General features: G+C 43.7%; 1 long non-coding RNA gene across 1 annotated transcript in view; it reads left to right on the forward strand.

Moving 5' to 3' along the window:
* Window positions 1-26,077, forward strand: part of LOC118549786 (uncharacterized) — a 143,685-nt gene extending 117,608 nt beyond the window's left edge. Inside the window, exons 4-8 of the long non-coding RNA XR_013446000.1 lie at window positions 13,338-13,476; window positions 14,827-14,998; window positions 17,217-17,426; window positions 22,808-22,831; window positions 25,819-26,077. This is a non-coding gene — a long non-coding RNA (uncharacterized LOC118549786). The remainder of the gene's footprint in view (window positions 1-13,337; window positions 13,477-14,826; window positions 14,999-17,216; window positions 17,427-22,807; window positions 22,832-25,818) is intronic.
* Window positions 26,078-27,777: the final 1,700 nt, after the last annotated feature.

Consider the following 27,777-nt stretch of genomic DNA (forward strand, 5'->3'; position numbering starts at 1 on the left):
TATGAATTTTTGTGAATTTGCATGGTATAGATTCCTAAGTTTTATAAACCAATTAAGCTCCCTACTAAAAGAAATGCCTCGCCTCCTGACCATTTTGTGCTTTGTAACTCCATGGGTTGGCAGTCTGAGAGACCAATTCTCTTTTGGCTTCCAGTTGTCTTAGAATGTGTGTGTGTGTTTATATTTTGGTGCTGAGTTATTTTCTAAGAGAAAGTCCTTGCTTTATCATCACTTTGTTCATTTTCCCCTGGTGACCAGGAAGATCAGAGCTGAATTTAGTGTCCAGAAAAGCCAACCTGGTTATGTTACAATCCTCTTTCAGCAATTCTTAATCTTTTCTGGCTCGCAGATTTCTATGGGAATTTGACGGAAGCAAAGAGGAATCCCCCAGGAAGCATTTGTATATGCCCACAACACATATGCGTAGAGTATGTTCTGATCACTCCTTTTGGAAATCCTCAACTACGGTATTTTATGTTTTATTTGTGTTACTTTCCGGTGCCTCAAATGCTGACGGACACAAGGACTTCAAGACACGGGGGAGATGCTGACAAGAGTTGGAAGGGTTTGCAAAACAGAAGGGGTAGTCAGCACTTTCTGAGGAAGAGTATTTCTCCGGGAGTGGATCACAACTTAGTCCTGTCGTCTGGGGTAAAAGGACCAGACCAAACTGAAGTCCTGGTTTTATCACTAGCAGGTTCTGTCTTGAACATACCTTTGCAGTTCAGTGAGCCTCCGCTTCCTTAGCTGTAAACTGAGAACACTCCATGGGACAGTGGGAGATTAAGGGGAAGACTCAATGTTGGAAGAGTTGGCTACACTGTAAAGTGTGGTGCAGTTGAGGGGATCCAGCAAGACTGGTTCCTCATGGGGGCGCCTGGGTGGCTCAGTCGGTTGAGCATCTGCCTTCAGTCAGGTCATGATCCCAGGGTCCTGGGATGGAGCCCCACGTCAAGCTCCTTGCTCAGCAGGGAGCCTGCCTCTCCCTCTCCCCGTGCTTGAACTCTCTTTCTCACTAGCTCTCTCTTTCAAATAAATAAATAAATAAATAAATAAATAAATAAATAAATCTTAAAAAAAAAAAAAGACTGGTTCCTCAGGATCCACCCTCATCAGCACTCAGAAGAAACTATGACCAAGGGATGGACATGCTTGAGCAGCGGTTGCCACTTGCTGGGGATCCCAACAGTCCTGTGCCTCCATTTGTTTCTTGCTGCTTTAGGAAGAGGATAAATATTTAAGGAGGCTCTAGCATAGCCTGAAAGGAGTGTGTCGAAACTGCCAGGCCAGGGAGGCCATGAGCCATATCTCTGGGGTGCCCGGGAGGAATGCCTGTCTCCACCACAGGTCCTCCCCTCCCCCACCCTCCACACTTGCACACAATTAGCCACTCCATTAAGCTCCAATGCAAGGACCAGGCTTTCTAAGGACCCTTCCCTGACAGCGTGCTTTTCTCTCCTCCGGGTCACAGGATTCTTCCCATCTGATCACAGTAGCATTTACTGCTTATTCTGTTCATCTGTTACTAAAGAGAAGGTAAATAGTTTATTGAGTACCTACTACGGACATACCTTGTTTCATTATGGTTCCCTTTATCACACTTCCCAGATATTGCATTTTTTACAAATTGAAAGTTTGTAGCAACCCTGCGTGGAGCTAGTCATTTTTCCAACAGCATTTGCTCACTTTATGTCTCTGTGTCACATTTTGGTAGTTCTCACCATATTTTAAAGTATTTCATTATTATTATATTTGTTATGATGATCTGTGATCAGTGATTATGCCTTGCTGAAAGCTCAGATAATAGCATTTTTTAGCAATAAAGTGTTTTTTAATTAAGGCATAATGCTCTTGCATACTTAATAGATTACGCTATAGTGTAAACATAACTTTTACATGCACTGGAAAACCAAAAAAACTCATTTGACTGGCTTTATTGTGGTATTCGTTTATTGCCATGGTCTGGAACTGAACCCATGATATCTCTGAGATGTGCCTGTATGTGGAAGGCTTTGTGCTGATCATAATCCTATACTGATTATGGATTATCCTTGATTCTTTTTTTTCAGATTGTTCATCCCTGTATGTGTTGTACCCCTTAAGGAATGGGATCATTAGAATACATGCATCCTTCCCACCAATCGGGACATTGGAGTTGACAGCTAAATGTCTGTGCATTAGTCAGCTTACTCTCGCAAGAGCTCTAGTATAACATGGTAGTAATCCAAACATATAACCATAAAAGTTATACATGCCCAGTTTTCAAAGTTTGGAAATACATAAAGTATAAATTTATGTATAATCCTACCATCCAGAGATAACTGCTGTTAATATTTTAGTATATTTCATTTTAACCTTCTTTTATCTATGTTTCTATTTACCTAATTTGGAACATTCTATGTGCAAAGTTTTAGACCCTACAACTGTGCCTATGCCATTAAACATTTCTAAAATACAATTTAAATGACTGCATAATATTCCACCATAGTGATAAACCATCATTGATTTATCAGTTTCCTTATTAGAGATGTAGACTATAATTTTTCACTATTACAAACATTACTATAGTGAGAATTTTTATGCATGTATCTACATACCTACTTGTCTGGTGATTCCCCTTTAATTGTACTTATGGAAATTAAATTATTATCCAAAGGGTATGGAATTTTGGAAGTTATTGATTTGTATTACCAAATTTTTGTCAGAAGTTTGATCTTTTCTCTTCCCATCAACAGAGAAAAATGCCTGATTTATCATTCCTACACTAACGTTAAGTATTGCTTTCAGTATTTACAAATTTGATTAGAGTTTCAGTTTTGCTTTTACATATGTCTTTGATCATCATTGAACTTAGTTTTATATATTTATTAGCAACTTAATTTCTTCTCTGAATTATCTATTTATGTTTTTGACCTTTAGAGAAAATGGAAGCCTTAGTATTTTTCCTATTGGTGTGCCACAGATGCATTATTGAGGGTTTTTAAAACCCTTTAAAAATCAACTGCATTTTTTTTTTTTTATGTCACCATCTATGGCCACCTTAGAAGAAAGACCAGTCCCAGATGTAAAGGGCAGTTCCTTCAAATACGACCTCAGTTATTTTGGGTTATTGAATCGTTTTTATTTTGTGCAAAGAATGCACAAGAAAATGTGAGCCTGGTTCTTCCTCAGCACACTTGCTTTCCATTAAGTGGATCCTTTTGTGCTGAAACAGACTTGCAGACCCAGCAAGCCAGACCAGGCTGCTGGCAGAAAGATGTGCACGGCCTGGTGTTAATGCAAGAATGAGAAGACCCCTGTGGCACATCGCAGGAGGTCAGACCATATGTAGAACTTTCTTTCTCTTCCTTCTTTCCCTCCTTGTTCCTTGCTTTTTACTTTCTATAAATCTAAGGTATTAGGAATGGCTTGACTTTTTAGACATACATATTTTTCAGAAATTCTCTGTTTTTCATATTTTGCCGAAGTAATATAGATTCCTGAAAGCATGGAGAGAATAAAGACCTTTTTGTGAAGTCCATTCATAAGATGCACAAGAGGGATTCATCACAGAAACTTCAATCTTTTAAAAAAATGGGCTTTAATAAATCCTGTGAGATGGGTGTTAGCATTATCTTGATTTTACAGAGGAGGATTTAGAGAAGTTAAACAATGTGCTCAAGGTCAACAGCCAGGAAAGCAAGAGCACCAAAACTTGGACCTGGTTCTGCTGATGCCAAAGTGCACGCTCCAGCCTACACCGCTCTGCTAGCCCGGTTAGTCACTGTTCTTAACCATGTGTGATCGGAAAGCTCTAGCTACCGTCTTCCTGAGTGATCAGAACACTAGTAGCAGATCCATGAGGCAGACCCTGCAGGGGACAAGGCGCAGTGGTGGGACATGGGCCAGAGTATTGGACCACTGGGCTAGGGGAGTCAGCAAGTTCGTGGGTGAGAGAGAATCCTTAATGGAAGCCAGAGTGACCATCTTCCTGGCAAATTGGTGAAAGGGGAAATTGGACACTTAGGCACAGGAAGATAAAGAGGATGGTTGGTGAGAGAAATTAAGGTGGTTCCTTTCCCTCCTCAGAGACTGTCTGAGTCTGTCTCAGAGTAATTGTGAAAGGCTATGGAAATTCCAGGACTATCAAGGAATGACAGTGGGTCCCGGGAAGATGGAAGTGAACCAGGTGAGACTCTACCAAAGGGTAGAAATAAGAATCAGGGGCCAAGCTTCAGGCATGGTAGAGCTCCAACAGGAGGAGGGCACTCCAGTGGATTGATGGGAAGGGATGCTTCTGCTTGTGTATGGCAGCCTCTCTTATGAGCTAGCGAATGGATTATTCCCGTTAATTGAGTTGCCCATCATAACTGCCAATATCTTCTTAAAAACTGGGACATGGACAAGAGGAAGGAGTTCTCTCTGGTTTGGTGGATCAGATTCTCTACGACAGTGGCTTTCATACTTTTTTTTTGGATTGCAATACTCAGTTGAGGAGTCCCTTTTCTATCACAAATATATGACACATACATATATTTGAAACCGAAGCAACATTTCACGATACAATAGTTACCCTTCCTGTGCAGGATACACTCTGATACTTGCTCTTCTCTTTTATTTCATTTAAGCAAAAGTGCTGACACTTCTCACTAAATGGATTTCTCAATCCATTAAGGGGTCATGACTTATTGAGTGAAAAGTCACTGCTCTGAGGTGCACAGAACAGCATGTCCATGGAAGCCATCATCAGGGACCCTCATGGCCACAGTCCACGGCGGGAAGTGGCACACAGAATCTTTTCCAAGAAGACATTAAAAATAGGTGTTTTAAATCTGGTTAACCTCTGTCCTTATAGCCTGCAAGTAACTCCCCCGGTGGTGGATTTGGGATTGTCTGGACTGGGGCTCTGTAAGGCCAGGCTCGGAATCCCGTTACGAATGCGTGCAGACGTTTCCCGAGTACTCCGTAAGTTCGGTCGTGCTCAGCCTGGGATAGGGCGTCATCCTCCACCAGCTTCCCAGGACCCCTTGGCTGCACACACAAAGAGAACCCGGCTTTTCTTGTTTGGGCCTTAGCTCCTTCCTATTTGATTGAATTTGAAGAGGAACTGTTTGCCTTTGGCTGCACATCCTGAATCATAATCAGGATGCTGCTGGCGCAGAAAACCTGCTCCCACCCTTGCCTGAAATAACGGAACAGGGAAGTAGGGTTCCTCCCCTCTCCAGCCTTAAAGAAAGAGGCTCATAATTTATAGTGTGCTGGCAATACATCAAAAGTCAATCCAGTCACTTACAGTAAAATCAAGGCGGACAGAACAATGAATATAAAGTGAGATTAAAACACCTCATTAAAGGAACACCTTGTTCAGTTGACACCAGAATAGAGATCCTTACATATTTGTTAGCCAGAGTCCAGGGGCCTTCAAAGATGCTTCCCTGTCCGTGGGGTATGAGAAAGGTAGAAGGCCACACCCTCAGCTTTTTCAATCCTTCAGCAAATATGCTTTTCTTAAACTATCCTTCAGGGACAGTGCTACGAGGGTATATTCGTTCCCTAAGGCTACTGTAACAAATCACCACAAACTGGGAGGCTTAAAACAACAGAAATGTCTTCCCTCACAGTTCTGGAAGCTAGAAGTCTGGGAGCAAGGTGTTGGCAGGGCCACCCTCCCTCCAAAGTCTCTAGAGGAGACTCTTCCCTTGTCTCCTTCAGCCTCTGGTGGCTCCAGGCGTTCCTTGGCTTGTGGGCACATCCCTGGGGTCTCTGCCCCCAGCTTCGTATGGACCCTCTGCTTCCTGAGTGTCTCTCCTCTGTGTGTCTCTTATGAGGATACTTGACATTGGATTTAGGGCCCACCTGAATAATCCAGGCTAATCTCATCTGGAGATCCTTAATTTAATTACATTTGTGAGGATCCTTTTTTCAAATAAGACTGCATTCATAGGTCCTGGGGCTTAGGACCTGGACATATCATTTGGGGGTCACCATTCGACCCACTGTGGGGTACAGTGTTGAAAAGGACAGGGTTGTTGTTCTCAAGGAGCTCAGTCTAGTGGGGGAGGCAAATAATGGAAGAACAACGTCAAAAGAACAAGCACAGACAAGCTATGTTGCAAGTGCTGGGGGGATCTGAGGAGAATTTACGTGCGGAGTTGATGTGGAGGTTACGGCAGGGCAGGGATGGGTGTGCTTTTTTTTTTTTTTTTAACCTTTGAACTCTACAATTTCCTGGCATTTGGAAATCACTGTAGAAAGCCATCAGGTTGAAAAAACAAGTCCAGTTTGAATAGAGAGGATTAACACTGGCCTAGTCAGATTTCTTGGGTCTGGCTAAGTTCAGCCAAGCCTGTCAGTTGTCGTGAGGTGTGGGAGAATTGGCAGGAAGATGAGAGAAAGCTGAAGACCAGGAACTGGGGGGAGATTACTGATGGCTCCTTCGCTGGGAGGTGCGGACCTGGACACCATGAAATGGGTCATTGGCTTTGTCTGTGACGGAGAATGTAGAAGAGGTGCATTTGTGGCTGCCCTGCAGCCCAGGTCAGAGCCTGCGTGCCCTGGACGGGATGCCACCCGCCGGGCAGCTGCCCTGCTGAGTCTCTTCCTTTGCTGTAAGGACTTGGGCCACATGCTATCTCTGGACCTGGTGTGGTGGGCATGGAAGCTCCTGCCCAGAGATCTGCTGAGACACAGGACACAGATGCTTTTGCTCACTTCTCTTTCTGGGGCAACATCTCTACAGTCTTTCTGAACATCACCTGCAGCTCTTTGCCCTCTCCTAGGACTTTAGCTTCTTCATGACTTCTTATTATATGAAAAAGGTTTATGAGAATAGATACTACACAATTATTGTTAATATTCTTGGGTGTAATTTGTTTGTTGTTATGGAGAAGAACATATTTATTCCTTTAATAAAGATTTATTTTAGAGAGAGCGGGGTGGGGGAGGGGCAGAGGGAGACGGAGAGAGAGAACCTCAAGCAGACTCCCCACCGAGCTCAGAGCCCAACGCGGGGCACGATCCCACGCAGAGATCATCCCACCTGAGCCAAAACCAAGAGTCAGACACTCAAACACTGAGCCACCCAGGCGCCCCAGAACATCTTTATTCTTAAGGAACACATGCTGAAGTGTTTATGGGTGATGTGTTATAATGTTTATAATTTTCAAATGCTTCAGTGAATGTGTAAATAAACGTAATATGACAAAAATGTCAAGAACTGCTAAATCTAAGTGGAAGGTGTAGGGATGTTCATTGTTCTGTTCTTTCAGTTTTTCTCAGTGCTTGAACATAATCCTAATTCAAAACTTGGGGAAGACTGAGAGAAGAAAATTCCTGATGTAGAATTTCTTGATCTGTGTTTCATGGATTCCAGGGAAGAAGTGGATGGGTATCAAGGATTAGGAAGCTTCTAAATTTATATGTAAACTTCTGAGGTGTGGTGTGCGTGTGTGTGTGTGTGTGTGTGTGTGTGTGTGTGTGTTTCTGTCCTCATTGTGGGGAAAGGCTTATTGTTTGTGGCTCTCCACTGATTCTCAAATGAGTCTATGACTCCTCTTCCCCAAAGTTAAACACCATTGCTTAAAACTAGAAATAAGTTTGCACGCATTATACCTTTTGTAAATGGATACAAACAGCCAAACAGAGTCTGTTGCACATGTATCATTAGTCCTTCGTTGAAAAATTTGAGCTAAATTATAAAGACAAATTATATATTATGATCCCCTTATATTCCTTAACTCATTGCTTGATTTTTCTTTGTTTGAGTAAAATATGGTGGACATACAATGTTATATAAGTTTCAGGTGTACAACATAGTGATTCAACAATTATATACATTATGAAGTACTCACCAAGATAAGTGTAGTTATCATCTGTCACCATACGATGTTATTACAATATTATTGACTCTATTCCCTATACTGTGCTTTTCATCCCTGTGACTTACCTACTTTATAACTGGAAGTTTGTACCTCTTAAATTGCTTCACCTATTTCTCCCTCCGGCACTCCCTCTTGATTTTTCTTAATTAGTTCTTTTCCTATCATTGTTGAATTCTTAGACTTTTTCACAAGTTTAAAATACTGGTTGCCAACATGGGCAAATCTCTTTTCCCTTGCCCTAATTTAAAACCGAAACAAATTTTGTATCTTTCTATATTATAAAAATAACATAGACTCACTATATTCAACTTGTAAAATACAGGAATATATAAAGAAGGAAATAAAATTTCCATTAAGTCATGCTCCAGAGGTAACCACTATTAATATTTTGATGTATTTCAGGCTTTTCGGATATATGCGTATATGTGAAACAAAATCGAGTAAGACTGAATGTGTAGGTTTATATTATGTAAAAAAGAACATTTCAAATTTCTTTACATTTTAATGTTTCCCAAATTTTTATAAAGAAACATTTGAATGGATTTTTCCAGGCTTTGTATTAAATATGGTGGTTCAAATCCACATTTTAGATTTTAGTGAAGACACCGTTCCCTTGAAATATCTTATCTCTTCTGAATACTTACTACCTTTAGTAATATTATTAATGTTAAGTGCCTAGAGTTAAATTTATTTTGCTCCGTAGGGTTGCCCCCCTGAGATGGGTAAGAAAACAATTTTTAAGTCCATACTGGTTATTGAGGATGGAACCAGGACAGGGGGTAGGGATACTTGAGTAAAACTCTTAATTGTGTGGAGCTTGCTCTTACAGGCTTGATATTTGGTGACCTCAGAATAGTGCAAAGGAGATGGACTAGGGATGCCTGCATGAGCCTGCTGCCAGAGGGTCCAGGAGCTTGCCTGACCTCCTGATCCACACACACATCTCAGGAGCCGAGGAGGGAAGAGGGAGCCCTCCTCTGACTTCCAGTGGCACTTAGTGAGGCTCTAATCACATCTTGATTTGAACCGGAGTTATTTGTTTACTTATGTTAATATATGCAAAGCCCCAACAAGTGTCCTGCACTTGATAGGCACAAAACAAATACTAATTCCCTCCTGCCAAATAAGACAATGAGTTCTTGGGAGACGTTTGCGCTGTTCAGTGCTGTACATGCGAGCATGGGGCTAGGATGCAGACAAGCCTGTTGAGGGTCTTGAGTTTGCCTCTTGTTAGCGCTATGACCTTGGGAAGCGTGCTTCATGCCCTGAACTCATTTTCTCACCTGTATGGTAGTTCCCATCTCCTTGGGCTGTTGAAAGGATTAAGTCAACATGCTCCTGTAATAATGGCTGACATTAATCAAGGGCTTATAGTCGCAGCACCATTTTCAGGTGCTTTCGGTATGACCGCCTCATTTAGCTCCCCTAAGCCTGTGCGCCGTACTGGTATCCCATTTTGCGGAGAAGAAAACAAGCCCAGAGAAGCTGAGTAATGTGCCCAAGGTCACAAAGCCATTAAGCAAGTGAACGGGGATTTGAACCGAGGAAGCTTATACTCTCTCTAGCATTTGTACGTCGCCCTTCGCCTAGCACGTTGCCCATGGCCATCCCCTCATTACATGCGTGTGACGACACCCTGGTAGACGCTCGCTGAATGACACCTACAGGAATGTCTTTCCAGGATGCTGGGTGGAAGAGCACCGAAGGTGCTCCTCTCGTGGCAGAGAAAATGCGCTTGTTTAGAAGAGAGACACATTATATGAGCCTGACGTTCAATCCTTTGAAACAGAAGCTTCAAACTCAAACTCACGTTTGAATTACCTCGCGGAAGAAGGGTTGATCTGGTGCAGGTTTCTGCCACTCCCTGTTCCAATCAGCTGCTGAGTTGGGCTGCTGCCAGATGGATGACTCTTCTCCCATATGCAGGAGGGCGAAGCATGAGGGTGTTACCGGGAACTGAGACCTGGACGGGCTTGCAGGGCTGGGCACCCAGCCGAGTCACACCTAAGGGGTGGGTGCTTGCCAGCTTCAGGGCTAAGCTATGGCCCCTGAGAGGCTGGGCAGGGCGGGCAGCTCTTTGCTTGCTGATTCCCTTGTCTCCCGGGGCAACAGGCTGGAGCAGGCTATGGTCACCCGTGGGAATGCTCCTCCTGAGTCAGCAGGGCCTGCAGTGCCCCAGGGTGTGGCCGTGTGGGCCCCTCACAGATGCCTTTTATCACAGAGGATGTCACTGCGCCATCACGGGTTGAGGGCTGGAGCTGCAGGCTGGAAGCTGCTTGTTTGGAGCCAGAGTAGGTCCCCGGAAAGGGTCAACTTTTAAGACTTTCCATTGGGCTGCTGGTGTTTGTATCAAGTATTTAAGATGGGGACATTTCAAGACCGTTAGTGTAGCTGTGCATGACCCTCAGACACAGACTAGAGACCCTGGTTCTAGAATCAACTCTGATGTGTTGTATGCATTGGGAAGATCGCTTTCTCTCTTCCAGGCCTTAGTTGCCTCATCAGGAAAGTTAAAATAACTCCTGCCCTACCTGTATCACTGGATTATGCTGAGAACTAAATGATGTGATAAATGGAAAAACAGTCACTAAATGGCAAGGTGTTGCCCAAAAGCAAGGAGCCAGCCCTGCCATGCAGCTGCATCTGAACAGCCCCGCCTCCTTCTGGGTGCTCTCCTGTTCGAAGAGTCTCTGACCTGGGCCAGCCTTGGAGAGCTGGGGCTTGATTTCATTAAGAGAGATGGCTGGATTCCAGACCTGAGACGCCAGAGGGGTCTCCAAAAGGAAGGGATGCCTTGGGGAGCCAGTGCTGGAGGCCATGGAGTCCAGCCACCCCTGCCCAGTCTGGGAGCCGCCCTCCATTTCCATCCGTGGTGGATTAGGCTCTCATTTTATTGAGGGGGAAAGGAAGGTTTCCTCACTCAGTGTGTCTCAGTCTTCCTCGGTGCTTTTAATGAGCTCTTCTGTTGTGGGGGCAACTGTTTGTGAGGGGCACCCTCCTAGTGAACGGTTCCTTGGGATGGTGAACTGTTGTACCTATAGAGAATGGAAGAGGAGCCATTGGTTCAGGCTCAGCACAGTAAGGACCACAGTGAGGTGGAGAGGGGAAAGGAGAGATGAATGACACTAGCCCAGTGACGCCTATGCTGGGCCCAATCTCCTTCCTATGGATGTTTGGCAGGAACAACGCAAACTCTGGCTGATTTTGGGGGGTGCACTCTTGTTCTTTGTGCATTGAGATAGCGCTGCTGTTGCACCAGAACAGGCTATGGAGAGCTGCACAACGGCAGACAGGAGTAAGGCCTGGTGCTCAGTTCCAACCAGAGCATGGCCCTAGGACATGGGCCAAGAGAGCGACAGACTAGAGCTCACGTCACAGGAAGTAAAGGGATGTTTAGTTTGGAGCATTAGACTTGTTTTCATATTCTTGAGGACCTGACATAGAGAAAGGTAGCCAACTCTGTTAAGTCCCCAACTTTTCCTCCCTGCCCCTACTCTGCAGGGGAAAGATTTGGCTCATTATAAGAAAGAACTTTCTGTAAGTCAAGATACCTTAAAGTGGTGAAGCAGAAACTGGCTAGTCACATGAAGGAGCCCATGGGGGTGATGCAGAGATAGGATGGGGGTTGACTTTAGTCATCTCCCTCCAGGTCTTAGAGGCTGTGATCCCAAGGACTGATTGTGCAGAGTTACGACCCTGATCTACATGATGCCCCCTCAGCAGTGCTCCTGGAGCTTTCTCCATGATGAAAATATCCTTTAGGACTGCTATGCTGGGTTTTTCTTAATAGCAATAAGCCTTTGAGGTGCTGTAAAGGTTCACTTTCCTCTGGTTTTGCTGGGAGGGGAGGATGGCCCATGTTTGTCATTCTGGTTTCTGACTAGCCCCCTTTTTCATGTTTCTTGTTCCTTCTTTATTCTCAATTTGTTGCTCTTGGCACAAGAATTTGTGTGGATTTGTTCGTAACAATTACCCTCTGCCTTGAGAAGCATGTGGACTGTTTTAGGGATATTTTTATGAAGTCTTGGGCTGTATTTCTTATGGCTGGAAATTAACCAGAGAACTGCAAAAATACAGGCTTGCTTACTCAGCTTTACATCTTGAGGATGAGTCCATCCTGCCTCCTACTTCTGTGTTCTAGATCTTTGTGCCATATGTACTTCTTGGACCGGATCCTTTTTCTCTGAGAGGACTTTGGGGTTCCTTGCAGCTCCATATTTTTATTGTCAAGTCTTCTGGTCCTCTTCTCACCTCCTAGATCCTGTCATTCTCCTTGATTGTCTTCTTTGTCACTTCAGTCCTTGCCTCTCCCCACACCCCATGTTTCTTCCATCTTAGAAATCCTTACTCCTGGGTGCCTGAGTGGCTCAGTCGTTAGGCGTCTGCCTTCGGCTCGGGTCATGATCCCATGATTCCAGGGATGGAGCCCCGCATCGGGCTCCCTGCTCCGCGGGAAGCCTGCTTCTCCCTCTCCCACTCCCCCTGTTTGTGTTCCCTCTGTCGCTGTCTCTCTCTCTCTGACAAATAAATAAATAAAATCTTAAAAAAAAAAAGTTAAAAAAAAGAAACCCTTACTCTTTGAGCTGAAAGTACCTGCTCACCCCAATGTTCACACCTGCTTCCTGTAAGGACTCATGGAGATCACGAATATTGGGTGGGGTTGAGGCGGGTGGGCTTCTGTTCCTTTTGAAATGGTGTTAGCCATTCAGGCTACCATTCGTCTTGAGAAATGAACTCACAGGATAATAAACTCTAGCAAACATCCTTTTGCTCGACCATGGTTGTAGAGTCCTGAACCATTTTCACATTTTCATCATTTTGATCATTTCCTGCAGACTCTAACCTAAAGACATTTCTGGTGCCTTTCATTTCCAAATTTAAAATGCTAAAGCCTGAGGAAAACTCTGAATCTTGAACATGACTCCACAGAGTTGTGTTTGTTTCTCCAGGACCCCATAGTAACCGGGCATGGACTCTGCAATGGGTTTTGGGGTAGGCACCAAGGACAAGGGAACTGGTGTGATAATTTCCTGCTGGCAGGCACTCAGAGTCTAGCCAAGGAGACTACCTCTGGTGTGCTAAGAGCCAAACAAGGAGATGTGAGTGCCCTGAGGAGGAAGGCTCGAAATCTGCTCGGGTAGCATTGATACAGAGGCAGTGGGGAAGGCTGTTCAGCTGAAAACGTGAAATCTCAGGTGGGTCTTAAAGTACATGAGTCAAACTTAGCTAGGAAGACAGGGCTATTATGGGCAAGGAACAGCAATAGGAAAAGCAAGGGATTGTGAGAAGAGTGGTATGTTTGGGGATCGAAGAGCAGCTGGGTGTAAGTAGATGGAGTGGAGGGGATAGAAGTGACTGGAAGGGAGGAGAGATTGGGGTGTCTTCTTAGAGAGTTCTCATGACAGGCACCGTGTGATGTTTGGACATTGAGGAGAATCATTGACCTTTGCCCACCCCCCCTCCATGATCTTTCTGTAGGGCTCTCCTGCTCACCAACTCACTGTTTGATGCTCTGAACATTGAGTCTGTATGTTTCTGGCTGCCAAACGAAAGACAAGCAGGAAGAGCGAGGGACCTGCCAAGAGAGATGCTGTCGGAGGACTTCGTGATAATCCGGGTGAGAACGGTTGGAGTGTCCCTGAAACCAGTAGCCTCTGCCTCATGGGCTGTGTGTCAGTGTTGCTCCACCATGCCCAGTGACAAGTGCCTAAGCTGGTGTCCAGCCCATCTCTGGCTTGACTCCTAGCCTCTACCATCACCCCTCACCTCCCTCACCAGAACCCATCTGCTCGTTTGGAGTGGCTCTGACTGAGGCCACCTCACCCACACTCTCTGGGGCACTCCCCATAGGACATGCATGCCAGAGACATGGCAGGATGGGTGAGTCTAGCCTCTGGTCCCCGTGGAAGAAACGCTTATAGGGAGACAGGGGTTCTCTGTGTCTCAGCCGAGTTTGGGTCAGGCTTACCATTGCCTTAATATCAAGTGCAGTCCTTGTTGTCTTCCTTGTCGGAGGAAATGGATTCATGTGGGCTAGGGAGACCTGCCTACGTTTCTGTGAACTCAAAGGCTTCGTGCTCACAGCGTGGGTTGGCTTCAGACATGTTTCTACAGGCCTTTTGGCTGTCCCTGGGTAGGTTCTTGTATTACCTGACCCAGCTGAACATCTGCTAGTGTCATCCTCAGGAGCTCTGGAAGCTCCTGCGTACTCTGCCAGCTTCCATCTCCCAGGGAGGGCCTGGAATCCCAGCCCTGCCCTGTACACTTGGCTTCCAAAGGCTCAGTTTGCCCGAGTGTTCTAGGTAGTTCTGCAGATAAACGATCTCATAGTGGTCAAAAACCTTTGGGAAGACCCCTGGTTGAACAATGCTAAGTAGCTTAATTTACTGCAGGCCTTCTCAAACTCTCTAATTTGCTAATATGTATATTGTGAGTCTCCCAGAGAGAGTGGGAGTAGGAATGGTCCATTTCCCACACTTATTTGCCCAAGGCACTTCCTCATGGTCCACTCCTTGCCATTGGAGAGGCCTCTCCTCTGGGGAAAAGGAGCTCAACCGGGGTGGGGGTGGGGGTGGGGGTAGCCTTGTCTGTAGTCGATTCTGAGGGCAGCTAAACTTTATCTCCTAGACTTTGGGGAGATTCATAATTAGGACCAGCATCATCCCAGTTTGCCTGGGGTGGTCCCAGCTTGTATGGGTTATCCCAGTATAATTCTAATAGACTCCCGGACTTTGACTCTCAGAAGTGTCCCGATGGGGGAATAAATTATGTAGTCATCTTGACTACAAAGCCCACTGCAGACCCCAGAGCCCAGCCACTTGGCATTTTGGAGCCCAAAGGGGAGCGCACTGTCAGGCTTGCTTCTGCCCGTGTAACATAATCTCATGTCACCCTCTGACTCACCACTAGCTTTCTGACAACCTCTGATACTCACCTGTGGGTCCCGAATTCTTTCCCTTTTGTCCAGCCACCGTATTCAGCCTCGCCTTCTCGAAGTGGTCCTGCAAGGGGGCTGACCGAAATCAGTGCTCCTGGGAGCTGCAGACCTGTGTGTCAGGGTGCCCTCCGCAGCGCGTGCCTTCAGCAGTGCCCTTGCTGGACCTCCTTAGCCTGTGAACTTCTGAACTCTACATCTGCAGGTGTGTTGCTAACTTCTGTGTGTCATTCCTTTTCCTTCTAGTCTCCTTTTTATTCCTGCTACTGAAACAGCCATCTTCCTGCTGTCAGATGCTTTGACGGAATTTGTGTTAGAAAATATCAAGAAACCATTCTCATTTAGGGGATGAGAGACATAAAAGGAAAAAGGCCAAGTAGGCAAAGCCTGAACCAAGTAGCTGATGAATTAGGGAGATTATAGGATTTCTTGAGAAAAATGAAAGAATTAGAAATTTTCTCGATTCTTTCGAAGGGGCAATGAATGGTCTATAGGATTTGATTTCAAATTTTGTTCACTTTTTTCTTTCTTTTGGTTACTTTTGTTGACAAATTCATTTTCAAAATGTTAGATGATTGGCTTTCCAAGATTCCTTAGCTAGAGACTCAGAGTGGAAAGGTGACCATTTCTTAAAGAAATGCTTTCCTTTTTCTTTAACAAAGTAAACAGTGAGAAGCATCTTTAATATTTGCAAAAGCCTCAAAAAAATTTCACCAGCTAGAGATACAAAAGGAGACTAGACATTAGGGTTGGGGATCTCTCTTCTATTACGGGATGGTTTGGGATTTAAATCCTACCTACCTGAGTTTTATCTGGTTGCAAATGTCCCAAACAATAAGGTTTCCACAGTTTCTTCATGGATATTTTGTTTATTGTTCTTAAAGATGTCTGGGACAGACTCTTGACACCCTGGCTTTTTCTCAAAAAAAAAAAAAGTAACTATTTTGTCTTTAAATTTAATCTTTTTAAAAATCGCTCAAGTTACCAGAAACTAATATAACACTGTATGTTAATAATACTTGAATTTTTAAAAAAATTTAATTTAATTTAAAAAATGGTTCCAATTATAGATCTTAAAAATTAACTGCTCTTTTTTGGATAACCATGTTGGCATCCCCACCCCTTCCCCCACTCACCCCCCACCTCAACTGCACAGTTTTACTTTGCCTTTTTTTGAGCATATGGAAGAAGTCTTTTTATTCTCTTAATTCTTTTGAAAGTATTATTTGTCTTTAATACTGTCATCTAGGCTTCTCTTGTATGTATGTGTTTATAGCAGTTTTTAATTGGCTTAAATACCATCATTTTCAGCTTATCTGCCTGTTGTAGAGTCTTCATGATGATTTTCTCTGGCCAAACCAAACCAAACTAAACACAAATCAGAGCCCACTCTAAAAAATACAACAAAACCATTCCTGTGGTTCTCAGGAGATAACTAAACTTATTTCTTCCTGTTTTTTTTTTTTTTTAAATATGCCTATTCACACATACATACATATTACATGTATACATATATGCGTGTATATATATCAGCATTTCATTTCAAATTTTACTTCGAAAGATGCTTCAGTCCTATTATGTAAATCTTGACTGAAAAAATAAAATATTTGTACCTAGACATTCCTATCAAACCTTGATTCCACAAGCTCTACCTTATTTCGTTGATTTTATTTTTAAGAGAGAAGGCCATTTAATTAAAAAAATTCTTCTTTTCTTTTCTTCCCTGCTCCCTGCCCCCACCCCTGCGACTGTCTCCTAGGACCAGGAAGTTTATATGTCAACAGAAGCCCTAATCAGACCCCTGACCTCCTCTGGGCTTTCAACCCAGTGTTTCCACAGAGGGATTAACCCCAAATACCAACTTGCTCTCAGAGGCAAAATTGCTCCCGAGGCGGGCATCACCAAAGGGTTTTCTTCTCTCGGGGCTTTCACATTCACCCTGCAAATAAGGTCTTCTCAAAGAGAGGCTTAAAGGCAGCCGCTGGAAAGCAAACTGCCAGGCAGGCTGGAGCCGGGAGGGATGCTCAGAAAGCTCTGGGCTCTCAAGCGCCTAGTCTGCCCTCCTCTGCCCACCCAGTGGCCATAACCTTCCAGATCCTTGGGTGCTATGGGCAAGGGCCCGGCTGCCCGGTCGAATAGTACATGGCCCTGTGAGTGTCTGAGTGAGTCTGTGTGTGTGTGTGTGTGTGTGTGTGTGTGTGCACCCATCTTTGGATTTACACACAAGGAGTCCTGCGGATGATGGGCTCAGGGCATCCAGGGAGGACACAGGCAGGGAGGGGGCTCTGGGGGCGGGTGGGGATCAGGAGTTCTTTTTCAGGGGAGACGTGAGCAATAAGAGCCAGGCCTGTTGAACAGAACCACAGCTGTGTGCCTACCCCGGGGAACGTTTGCAAGTCATTCTATTTTATTCTTTGCTGCAGGTCTAAGAATGTCCACTGAGGAGGGAACGCTTTGAACCGGGCATCAAGCTCTGGGCCGGATTCCAAGTCCGCTCTGAAAACAGTCGGAGCTACCCCCGGTCCCCTACTTGCTGGGCAGAATGGCTGAGGGAGTGGCTCCCCACTTCTGCACGGTCCCCCGTGTGGTCAGCACGGCCCCCCTGCTCCAAGCCAAGGCACCCACGAGGCAAGGTGCTTTCCTGATGGCAGGACATCCTCTCCCCACTCAGACCCCCAACAATTTCTCCCCAGAGCCACAAAGCATCTTTATTTTAAAGGCTCCACGTAGCATGTCCAGAAATTTCTCTTGTTATTAAGGAGGGGGTGGGGTGGGGAAAGGGCCGAGGAAGCTACTTACTTAATCGCCCCTAACAGCTGTGGGAAGTTTGATGCCGCGGGAGCACCCAGACAGAAAATTAAAAAACTAATAAAGTCCTCAGTGTGGGGGCGCTGGCATCAGGACAGCTTTACTTCTCCAGACACCTAATAAAGAGACATTCCGGGACACTCACTCACAAGGGGAGTCTGCAGGGGTCACGGAGAACAGTGGAAAGCGAGCCATGGAAACATAGCAGTCACTCACATCGCTGCAGGGGAGCTTCGTTTGCTTCTCTGCTTTTCCCCCCCTTTTCTCCATTTTAGAAAAATGACAGGGTGGACTAAAAGGAAGACAAGAAAGAAAGAGAGAAAGAAAGAAAGAAAGAGAGAAAGAAAGAAAGAGAGAGAGAAAGAAAGAAGGAAAGAAAGAAGAAAGAAAGGAAGGAAGAAAGAAAGAGAAAGAAAGAAAGAAAGAGAGAGAAAGAAAGAAGGAAAGAAAGAAGAAAGAAAGAAAGAAAGAGAGAAAGAAAGAAGGAAAGAAAGAAGAAAGAAAGAAAGGAAAGAAAGAAAGAAAGAAAAAAAAGAAAGAGAGAGAGAGAAAGAAAGAAGGAAAGAAAGAAGAAAGAAAGAAAGAAAGAAAGAAAGAAAAAAAGAAAGAAAGAAAAAGAAAGAAGAAAAAAAGAAAGAAAGAAAGAAAGGGAGAGAGAAAGAAAGAAAGAGAGAAAGAAAGAAAGGGGAAGGAAGGAAGGAAGGAAGGAGGAAACAGGAGGTCCGTTCCAGGAGCTCTGGGTGTACAGACCTCATTTTCTCGTGGACAGGAGCATGAGGCTGATGTTTGTCATTTTAGGCATTAGAGGGACAGGAGGTGATGGCCACCTTGGAGGGACACATTGACACGGGAAGAGAGGTGGTTTGGCTGCTGCAGGTAGCAGAGAAAGGAGGTTTGGGGAATTGAGGTTTATGAGGCTGGATTTTATGAAGCCCCCTCCTCATGGCCGATTTTCTCACGTGGATGTTTCCACTGCCATTACTTGGTCATTTTGGATCTGAGTTTCTTGGGGTCTGCTAGATTTTGGGGCAGTTGGTTGAGACTTTCGGTTTTAAGGGACATTTATGTTATTCTGTCTTCATCCCCAAGTCAGACTGTGTGTATTTGAAGAAAAAAAATGGTGAGTTTGGACAAGCAAGCCATCAGTCAGTTGTGGAGATATTCCATTGAGCTGGTGGTACCAGGCTTCTCACGCAGAGAATGCTCCAGTACAAAAATTGGAATGGAGCAGCCTGTTAAGGAAAGAGAGTAAAGTGAGATAAGTCAGAGAAAGATAAATACCATATGATCTCACTTATATGTGGAATCTTAAAAAACTGAACTCATAGAAAACAAAGCACAGATTGGTGGTTGCCAGGGGAAAATGAGTGAGAAAAGAAAAAAAGGAAAAGAAAAGATGGTGAAAAGAAAGAGTTGGTTCCATTTTCTGCTCTGATATGGAGTTCAAGTTTTTTGAGAATGGCTTGGGTTGATGCTCACTGTCTGCACAATGTCCTGGCTGATCCATGATCTGGAGACCAGCAGCCAAGCGGTTTCTGGGGAGCCCCTCTCCCCAGCGGTGCTCACAACTGTGCAGTGTTACGTTTGCTTTAGAAGAATTGGTTCAGGTTGTGCAAATCTGTGAAATGGCTTTTGCACACAGGCGCGGAGCTAGTCCTCGTGCACAGTACCCGGGGGCTCCCGGCGCGACAGAAACAGGGCTGGAGGAAAGGGATCTGGGCCCAGTCCCAGCCGGCTCCGCCACTCATGGGCAGAGGTTGCTCGAACAAATCCCTTGCCTCCTGTGGGCCTCTGTGTCTTGTTTTGTGGGGTGAAGGCGTGGGAAGGGCCTTCTGAGGCCCCTTCCAGCTCCCACATGCTGTGATTCCGTGAGCTGAGAAGGTCGGTCTCCTGGCTCTCTTGTGGCAGAAAGAGAGCTTTTCTCCGGGCTTTTCACGTAACTGTGGCTTGGCAGAGACAGAGCGGCAGCCTTTGGGTGTGATGCAGGAGAGATTGGTGGTTATGTGAGTAAAATGAAAGACGGGCTTTCGAACTTCTTAAGTCCAGAAACTCTTTCTTGGTCTTTTCTGTTACTTGGGGAATTTTTCTTAAAAAAAAAAATAAATAAATAAAAAAGAGGTTTTTCTCCTATGAAGACGGTGTCACGTTTCAGAAAAGAGAAATGCTGCCACGAGGATAGGCATGGGCTGGCTTCTAGTGGGTAAATCTCTCTGAGGGAGGCCCGGAAAGTTCTGATTTATTCTGGAAGGATCCAGACCGGTGCTTCTCAAATTTCAAAGTGCGTCAGGAGCACTTGAGGGTCTTGTTAAATCCAGATTCTGATTTAATAAGTGTGGGGTAGGGCATGGGCTTCTGCATTTCCAGTGAGCTCTCTGGAGCTGCCGTTCGCAGACCTTCCCCGGGCTTCTCCGGAGAGCCGCAGATCTTTCGGGCTGGGAACACTGCAGCCAGGCCCTCCATATTGGTGCTCTTCTGGCCTCTGGGTTTAGCTGAAGCCCAGAATAAACCTGCAAGGTCAACAGTTAACACAGAGTCCTGTCCCTCTGGAAGGTCGGCCTGCCACGCTGACTGAGAAGCCGTCTTTATGTAGGTTTTCCCTTTTGCCTCCTGACCCTTGAATAGGTTTTTTTTCTCTCTCTGTTTCCAGCATTAGGAGAAGAAAAATTGGACAGTGGGGTGAGGAAGAACAACGCATCAATTAGAAAGCTACAGTATAGAATTAAATGAGCCCCATACTCTGGCTCATTAACATTATATTACTTAGCAAGTCTAGAACTAGTGTTTCAGCTAAATAAAGAAATGTAAATCATTTAATACACCTTTCTTAATTGAGCCTCACGCCAGGGGCACTTTCCTAATGGCATTATGGCACCAATTACCTCATTAGGAGAGAAGAGCTGCTTTTATGACAGGTTTTAGAAATTAAAATGGCAGAAGGATGTCCTTCAGGAGGACTCATTCTGGGCTGAGCTGAGCTGAGCAATGAGCGGGGGCCAGAAGGGCACAGGAGGGCCTGGGCACTGAAGGCAGGAGGATGATCTGTGTCCGGTCTGCCCCCAGACTTGGGGACAAGATCTGGATTCACTCTTCACGTGTTCGTTGCTCAAGAATGTAAACCCCAGTGGCTCCCCTACTTGAGTTTAAGTGAGATTCACTGGGGAGGCTTTTGAGGAACTCAGGTTCCAGGGCTCCACCCTGAGATTCTGACCCAGGAAGTCTGGCTGGGCTCCAGCCAAACCATACTTGTAAGAAGGTCCCTGGGCGGGAAGCTGGCAGATGCTATTTCTTCTTTAGAAATTGTAGAGAGGGTCCCAGTGACTTCGCCCAAAACCCAGCTGAGCGTATGCAGTTCCTCCATCACCTGGGATTTTCATCTTTCCGAAGAACAGATAAGGTTTGCGTGGGTTTGCTTCTTCGGGCACAATGCAGCCATTTTTTTCTTTTTTTCCTCTCTGCCTGTCTGGCTTGCTTGGGTTGGTGTGTGTGGTTGAGTGGCACACGTAGTTTGGATGCTTACTGGCTATGTGACATACGGCAGGTCATTGTGCCCCTGGGGCTACTGTTTCTTCAGCCCCAACATGGGAGTGGTCAAGTGGGAATTGTCAATTGTGTGGACATGCTATTGATCAAGACGCCAATTGTCTTTTGGCAACTTTGTTCTCTTCTCTGTGAAAGGAGAATGTTGCACGCAAGTATGAATTCGGTGAGTCTAGGTAGCAAGTGGGCTTCTCTTTCTGGCAGCTTTACATGTTTTCCTTCCCTGTGGTAACAAGAACTTGAATGTCCAGATTTTTATGTAAATATTGAATTTATAGCAATGGTTTTGTAGAGTGTTCCAGTTTCCTGGGTTGATGATTAATGTGGTTTTCTCAGAGTGCGTTGTGTCATCTCCTTATAGTCCTGTTAATGCATGAAGGCTTTATGCTGTTTCTGCTTTTCCCTCTATTGACATGTGGAAGAGGCAGCAGATGATTTCTACGTTACCCCACAGGGCAGAAGAAGCACCAGCTGCTGACAGATATGTAGGGAGGCAGAGTTGGGCTTCAAAATGGAAATTTCCTAATACTTAGAACCACTTTCCTGATCCAAAACCTTTGTCGGCTTTACATTGCCTATGATTCATGCACAGAGTTCTCTGCCTGGCTCTCCATGTCCCCATCATCTGGCTTTCGTGGGTTTTGCTAATCCTAAATCCTCTCTGCCGGTAACTTGAATCGTGTGGTTTTAACTGACTTTGGTGATGGTCACTCTCCAATCCACATTTCCAACCCAGATCCTGTTCTAAATTTCCAACAGCCTCCAGAGCATCTCCAGTGGGCTATCTTTTCATTACTGCAAATTCATAATGTCCTCATGTCCATCTATCAACTTTCCCTTCACCTCACTCGTCTTCCCAACTCTCTCATTTCTGTTTGTGAAAGCAGGATCTAGCCCTAGGGAACCAAAACTGGCTTGGGAGACCCTGAACCTCCTTGTTCTATCATCTGATCTTTTACTAGGACCCGCCGCTTTGAAATATCTCAGAGTTTAACAGTTACAAGAAATCTTTTCCAGTTCTTATAACCCATACCATTGCTTCTTCCTCTAAATCAACACTGGAAACCTCTCTAGACTTTATAGCTCCTGAGTCTTGCTAGATCTCCCATGTAGAGAATGGTTTGTTGGCAGCACATGTGCAGATGGGGTTTGTAGACAACATATACCAAATGTCAATGCACATATGTGATGCCAAAGAAGCTTGCATGTGGTATGCTTTCATTAAGAAAAATACAGCTTCTACAATGAACAGAGTTATTGTCCTGATCAACTCTACACTGACTGAAACACACCTGGGGTGCTTCCTAACTTACTGTTATATTATTGTATGCATATACATACAATCTGATCTGAGCTATCAAAGACGTGGTCTTAAAGCTTCCTGTTACTATTACATTTCTATCAATTTTCCTCAGAATGTCTAAGAACTCTTGTTTTATTTTTTTTATTGTATATTATGTGACATATAAAGGTTCATGACAATTATATTTCTTTATGAGCTGCTCACTTTGTCAGGATTTATCTAAATTTCACTTAAGCTTTTCATTTAAATTCTACTTGGATGGAAAACATTGTGATCCTGATTTCTTTATAGATTGTGCGTTTACATGTGTGATATATTTGCTAGCTTATCTTTCCTTATTCTGATACTTTCCTTTCTTTGTTCTAGGTGCTGTCTTGGGATAGCATATTGGTAGGTTTCGTTTTTCAAATATAGGGGTTTAAGCCATTTATATTTATTGTCATGGTTACTATGTTAGTTTTTACTTTAGTCAAGTTGCTTACGCTTTCTGTTTTTTAAACTACTTTGTGCTCTTTGCTTAATTTTTTTTTCGTTTTTTCGCTATGCTGTTTGTTTTTTCTTTTTCTTTTTTCCCCTGCTAGTGATATGGAATGTACAGGTCCTATTTTTAAATTATATTCAAATTGCCTTGATAATTTAAAACACAGGTATAGGAACCTATAATTTTCTAATTACTGATTTAAAAAAATGCTACCTATCAACTGTCTCCTATGTAAGGTTAAGAAACAAATGCCCTGTTATTTCCCCCTTCTACGCTAGTTCACTCAGTTCCCTATTTTATTTGTTTAATCTGGGATTTTAGACCCAGGTATTACTTTTTTCTTCCAACATATTGTTTTATAAAATTTTTCAAACTACAGAAAAGTTGGAAGAATTCTACAGTGAACACTCATATACCCAGCATCTCATTTCCACCATTGCCATACTACTTTGCTTGCTTTTTCATGTATCTATCCATTCAACCCATCTTTTTAAAAAAAATGCATTTTGAAGTAAATTGAAGATGTCAGAGTGCTTTGCCCTAAATACTTCAGCACAAATGTCATTAACCAGAGTTTAATAATTACTTGCAGTTTTCCCCCACCTTGAGGTGAAATTTACAAACAATAAAAGGCACAAAACTTTTGTGTGTATATTCATTGAATTTTGAAGACTGTATACCTGGTGTTATTTTTTAACATTATTTTCTTTTTCAATAATTATTGTTTGTATTTAAAAACTCATTTACAATGATCCTTTAAAAATTACTTAGATGGTATATTTAGTTGCTTTGAGTGATCACCTTGGGGGGTCCATTTCATCAAAACTTCTCCTTTCTTATTTTGATTCATTTCTCAATTGGTGGGAGTATAATTTAAGTACTTTTTTCAGAAAGGATGCGAGGGATGTACTTTTTAGGAGTCTTTGAGTAGCTGAAAATTTTCCTGCATTTCCTTTAGACATGAATGACAACGTGGATGAGCTTAGAATTCTTTTTTTTTTTTTTAAGATTTTATTTATTTGACAGAGAGAGACACAGTGAGAGAGGGAACAGAAGTAGGGGGAGTGGGAGAGGGTGAAGCAGGCTTCCCGCGGAGCAGGGAGCCCGATGCGGGGCTCGATGCGGGGCTCGATGCGGGGCTCGATCCCAGGACCCTGGGATTATGACCTGAGCCGAAGGCAGACGCTTAACGACTGAGCCACCCAGGCGCCCCGATGAGCTTAGAATTCTTGACTGGCAACTTTTACACTCAAAACTATAGGTGTGTCACTATTGTCATCTGATGTTTGTTATAGGACTGAGGCTAGCCTGCTTTTTTTTCCCCCCCTGCCTGGATAATTGTGAAATTCTTCTATTTTTCTTGAACTTGAATATATCTTGTAGTAGAAGTCTTTGAGGTAATTTTGCTGGATACTCAGTGAGATCTTTTGATCTGTAAATATGCATGTTTTATTCAGTTATGGCAGAGGTTGGTAGTGGTTCCCCCAATCCATATTTTCCTTCTTACTAACATAATTCTTGATTTTCATGTGGGCACATGGCTGCTTGGAATAGAAATTATATTTCCCAGACTCTTTTAAGTTTGGTGTTGCATTTCTGTCACAGGAGACTGATGGATCCTTATGGATATATGAGCTCAGGAAAGTTTTCTTCTTTTATATTTTTGTTTATTTTGTTTGTTTTATTTATTCTGTTCTCTCTCTCTCTCTCTTTTTCCCCACGAACATCTCTGATCTATGATTTCTGTATTATATGTTCTTTACAACAATTTTTCTCCCATTATTTCAATCACCTCGTCTTCTTCCTCCTCATTCCGTGGCAGTTTTTCCAATTTCTTTACTGTACCACTGATTTTGACTTTTTGCAGTGCCCGTTCTATTCTTTATCACTTTTTAAAATTTAAATTTTTTTTTATTTTTTAAAAGATTTTATTTATTTATTTGAGAGAGACAGAGATAACGACAGAGATAGTGAGAGAGAGCACGAGTGGGGAGGAGAGGGAGAAACAGGCTCCCCGCTGAGCTGGGAGTCCAACGAGGGGCTCAATCCCAGAACCCTGGAATCATGACCTGAGCCCAAGACAGACACTTAAACGACTGAGCCACCCAGGCACCCCTTCTTTATTGGTTTTAATGAAAATTTTAATTAGCTATGGCTTTTTAAGTGTCTTTTATGCTCTTGTAAATTTTGCTTCCTCTGAGCCAGCACCCTTATCATTGCTGCCTTTGACCCTTAAAAATTCACAATTGCAAGGGGGCCAGTCAAGTTTGGTGGGGATCTCATAGTCTCATTTACTTCCTGTAAGTACTGCTGTTTCTCAGGAGGTGGAATTGTGAGATGGCCCTCAGTGTCTTCCTGTCACCTGGTCCCACCTGCACCATGTTGGATGGGATGGCACCACACTTTCTACCATGCGGAAACCATATTGTCCTGTTCTTGTCCTCCCTTTCCCTGAAGCCTTTTCTTTTTTATTCTTCTCTGGGTCATTTCATTGGGGACCTTGTGTAGAAGAAGTTTAACATTTAACTCCGATGCTTTTTTACCCAGGAGTCTGTAAAAGACATCTTTTAAAGTTTATCATATTGTGGGAGTATATATTGTATGTTGTAAACTTGTTAAAAACAGTCCTTGTCTTTGTGGCAGAAAGGTAGAGATGGAAGAGCACAGGACTTAGAGTCAGAAGACGTGTGCGTGGGCCCTGACTCAGTTTACCTATAACCATATGGTCCTGCTCCTATGCTTCTGCTCATATGCTCTCAGGTTACTCATCTGTACAGTGAGATTGGATTGAATGAGATCAAGTATTTGAAAGCATCTTTAAGTTCTTAAAAGCTAAAAAAAGTGTAAGAAATGGCAGTCATTCTTTTGGTGTCCTTTCTCTTTTTGCATCTCATAGGCTGGGCCCATGGTATGGAAGGTATTCAATAAGTCCTTGTTGGATAGTTATTTGGAATGAATGTCCAGAAAATGCTGAAGAATGCCTAAGGAGACAAACAAGAGTGACAGAGTAATGGAATATATTTTTCTGCCTTTTTTGATATTTATGTTTATAAGGTTTCTTTGAACCTGTGCTATTTTCTGTCTAGAAAGTACCAGATTTTATCAACCACTTTCATATTTTCTCTCTGATCCCTCCTTCTAACCCTCACTATCCATTCCCCCAACACTCAAAATTTATTGTAAAAAGGTGTTCTTTTAAAGACTTTTAAAAAATAAATGCAATTATCTACAGCTCAGTATCACTTTTAAAGTTGTCCCTTGATACTTTCTGGAGGCTGCAAAATATATTTAATTTCCTGGCATTCTTGGAAGTCATCCAGTAAATGCAGGCAGAGAGGGAATGGCCAGGGTACAGAGGGCTAGGGGATCGCACTGTGAGTTGGCCAGTATCATTTATTATAGGCAATCCAGCAGGTGCGTAAATAACTCCTACTGGGAGGTTTTCCGCTCAGCTTCCCAAAATGGCTCCATTTCAACATCCAGCAGTGACGCTGTATTCTCAGAATTGGATTAGCTAAGCACTGGGCAAGGTAAAATCCACTAGACTGATCCAAAGGAAAGGTTTGCTCCTTCATCAACAGCATTAGTATGAAATAGGCTTTTGTGCATTAAAAATGGTAGGATTCATCAGCTAATTGAAAGATACAGTTGTTTGAAGTTCTTTGAAATGTACAGATGTACATTTTAGGTGATGTGGTTCCATGTTATACGTGTGGTTTCTGAGCACTTACTAAGTGTAAGACCCTGCACTGGGTGCTATGGAAGATAAAAGAGATGAGTGAGACCACACCTTGGCTTTGGAAGATAAAAGAGATGAGTGAGACCACATTGCTTGGGAGACAGAGGCGTACATATCATCTTATCACAGGACAGATTGAGAAATCAGAAATGCAAGCAAAATGCTGTTGGGTTAGAGAGAAAAACTTGGAGGTGCCTCTTGGTAGGAAAAGAATTCAAAGTAGGCATTCTTGCATTCATTTATTACACAATTATTGAGTGCCAAATTGGTTTCATGCACTATACCATGAACGCATAGAGGGTCAGTTTTAGTTGTTTAATCATTTACAAAGAATAAAGTTCAACAGGCAGAAAAAGGAAGGGAGGGCATTACAGAGGGCAGGAGTTGAGTTGAGGCTTTGAAGCTGCATGGCAAGCCCAAGAAATGGGGAGGTGTTGGGGGTGGCTCTGAGCCAGGATAAGGGTATGGAAGTGCGGGGGGGAGGAGCTGTAGTGAAGGTAAGGCTGGAAGATAGATCAGAGCAAAACGGCAGAGGGCTCTGAATGCCCAGTAAAGGAACATGAATTTTACTTTTTAATCACACTTTTATAAATTGAGTCCTTCTAAGTTTACCAGGACTCTTCCCTTGTAGGTGTAGCAGTTGGAAGTCCACTGGCTTGGAATCAGACCAGAATTTGAATTTGAGCTGTATCATTCATCAGTGGAATACCTTTGGACAAGTCTGTGAAAATGGGGTTTGTTCAGATTAAGTGAGAAGAGACAGGTGAAGGCATCAAGGACATTGCCCACCTTGAGTATGTACTCAGTACAGGTTAGCTTCTTCTCCTTCCCTCCCTTCCTTTCCCTCTTTTCCTCCCCTCTTCCCAGAGGAGGGCTTTGATAAAGAATACATGTCATTAATACCACTGAGTCTCCAGCTTGGTTGCTAAGTTTTTTTCTCAACTTTATCCCAGTGGTTCTCAAACCTGAGTGAGCATCAGAATCCTCTGGAGGGCTTGTTAAAACACAGGTTGTTGGCCCCCACTCCAGAGTTTCTGATTCAGTAGGTCTGGGGTGGAGGCAGACTTCTTTTCCTTTCTTTCTTTTTTTTGGGGGGGGGGAGAGAGAGAGCATGTG

Source organism: Halichoerus grypus, chromosome 1, assembly GCF_964656455.1.
Source record: "Halichoerus grypus chromosome 1, mHalGry1.hap1.1, whole genome shotgun sequence".
Lineage (NCBI taxonomy): Eukaryota > Metazoa > Chordata > Mammalia > Carnivora > Phocidae > Halichoerus > Halichoerus grypus.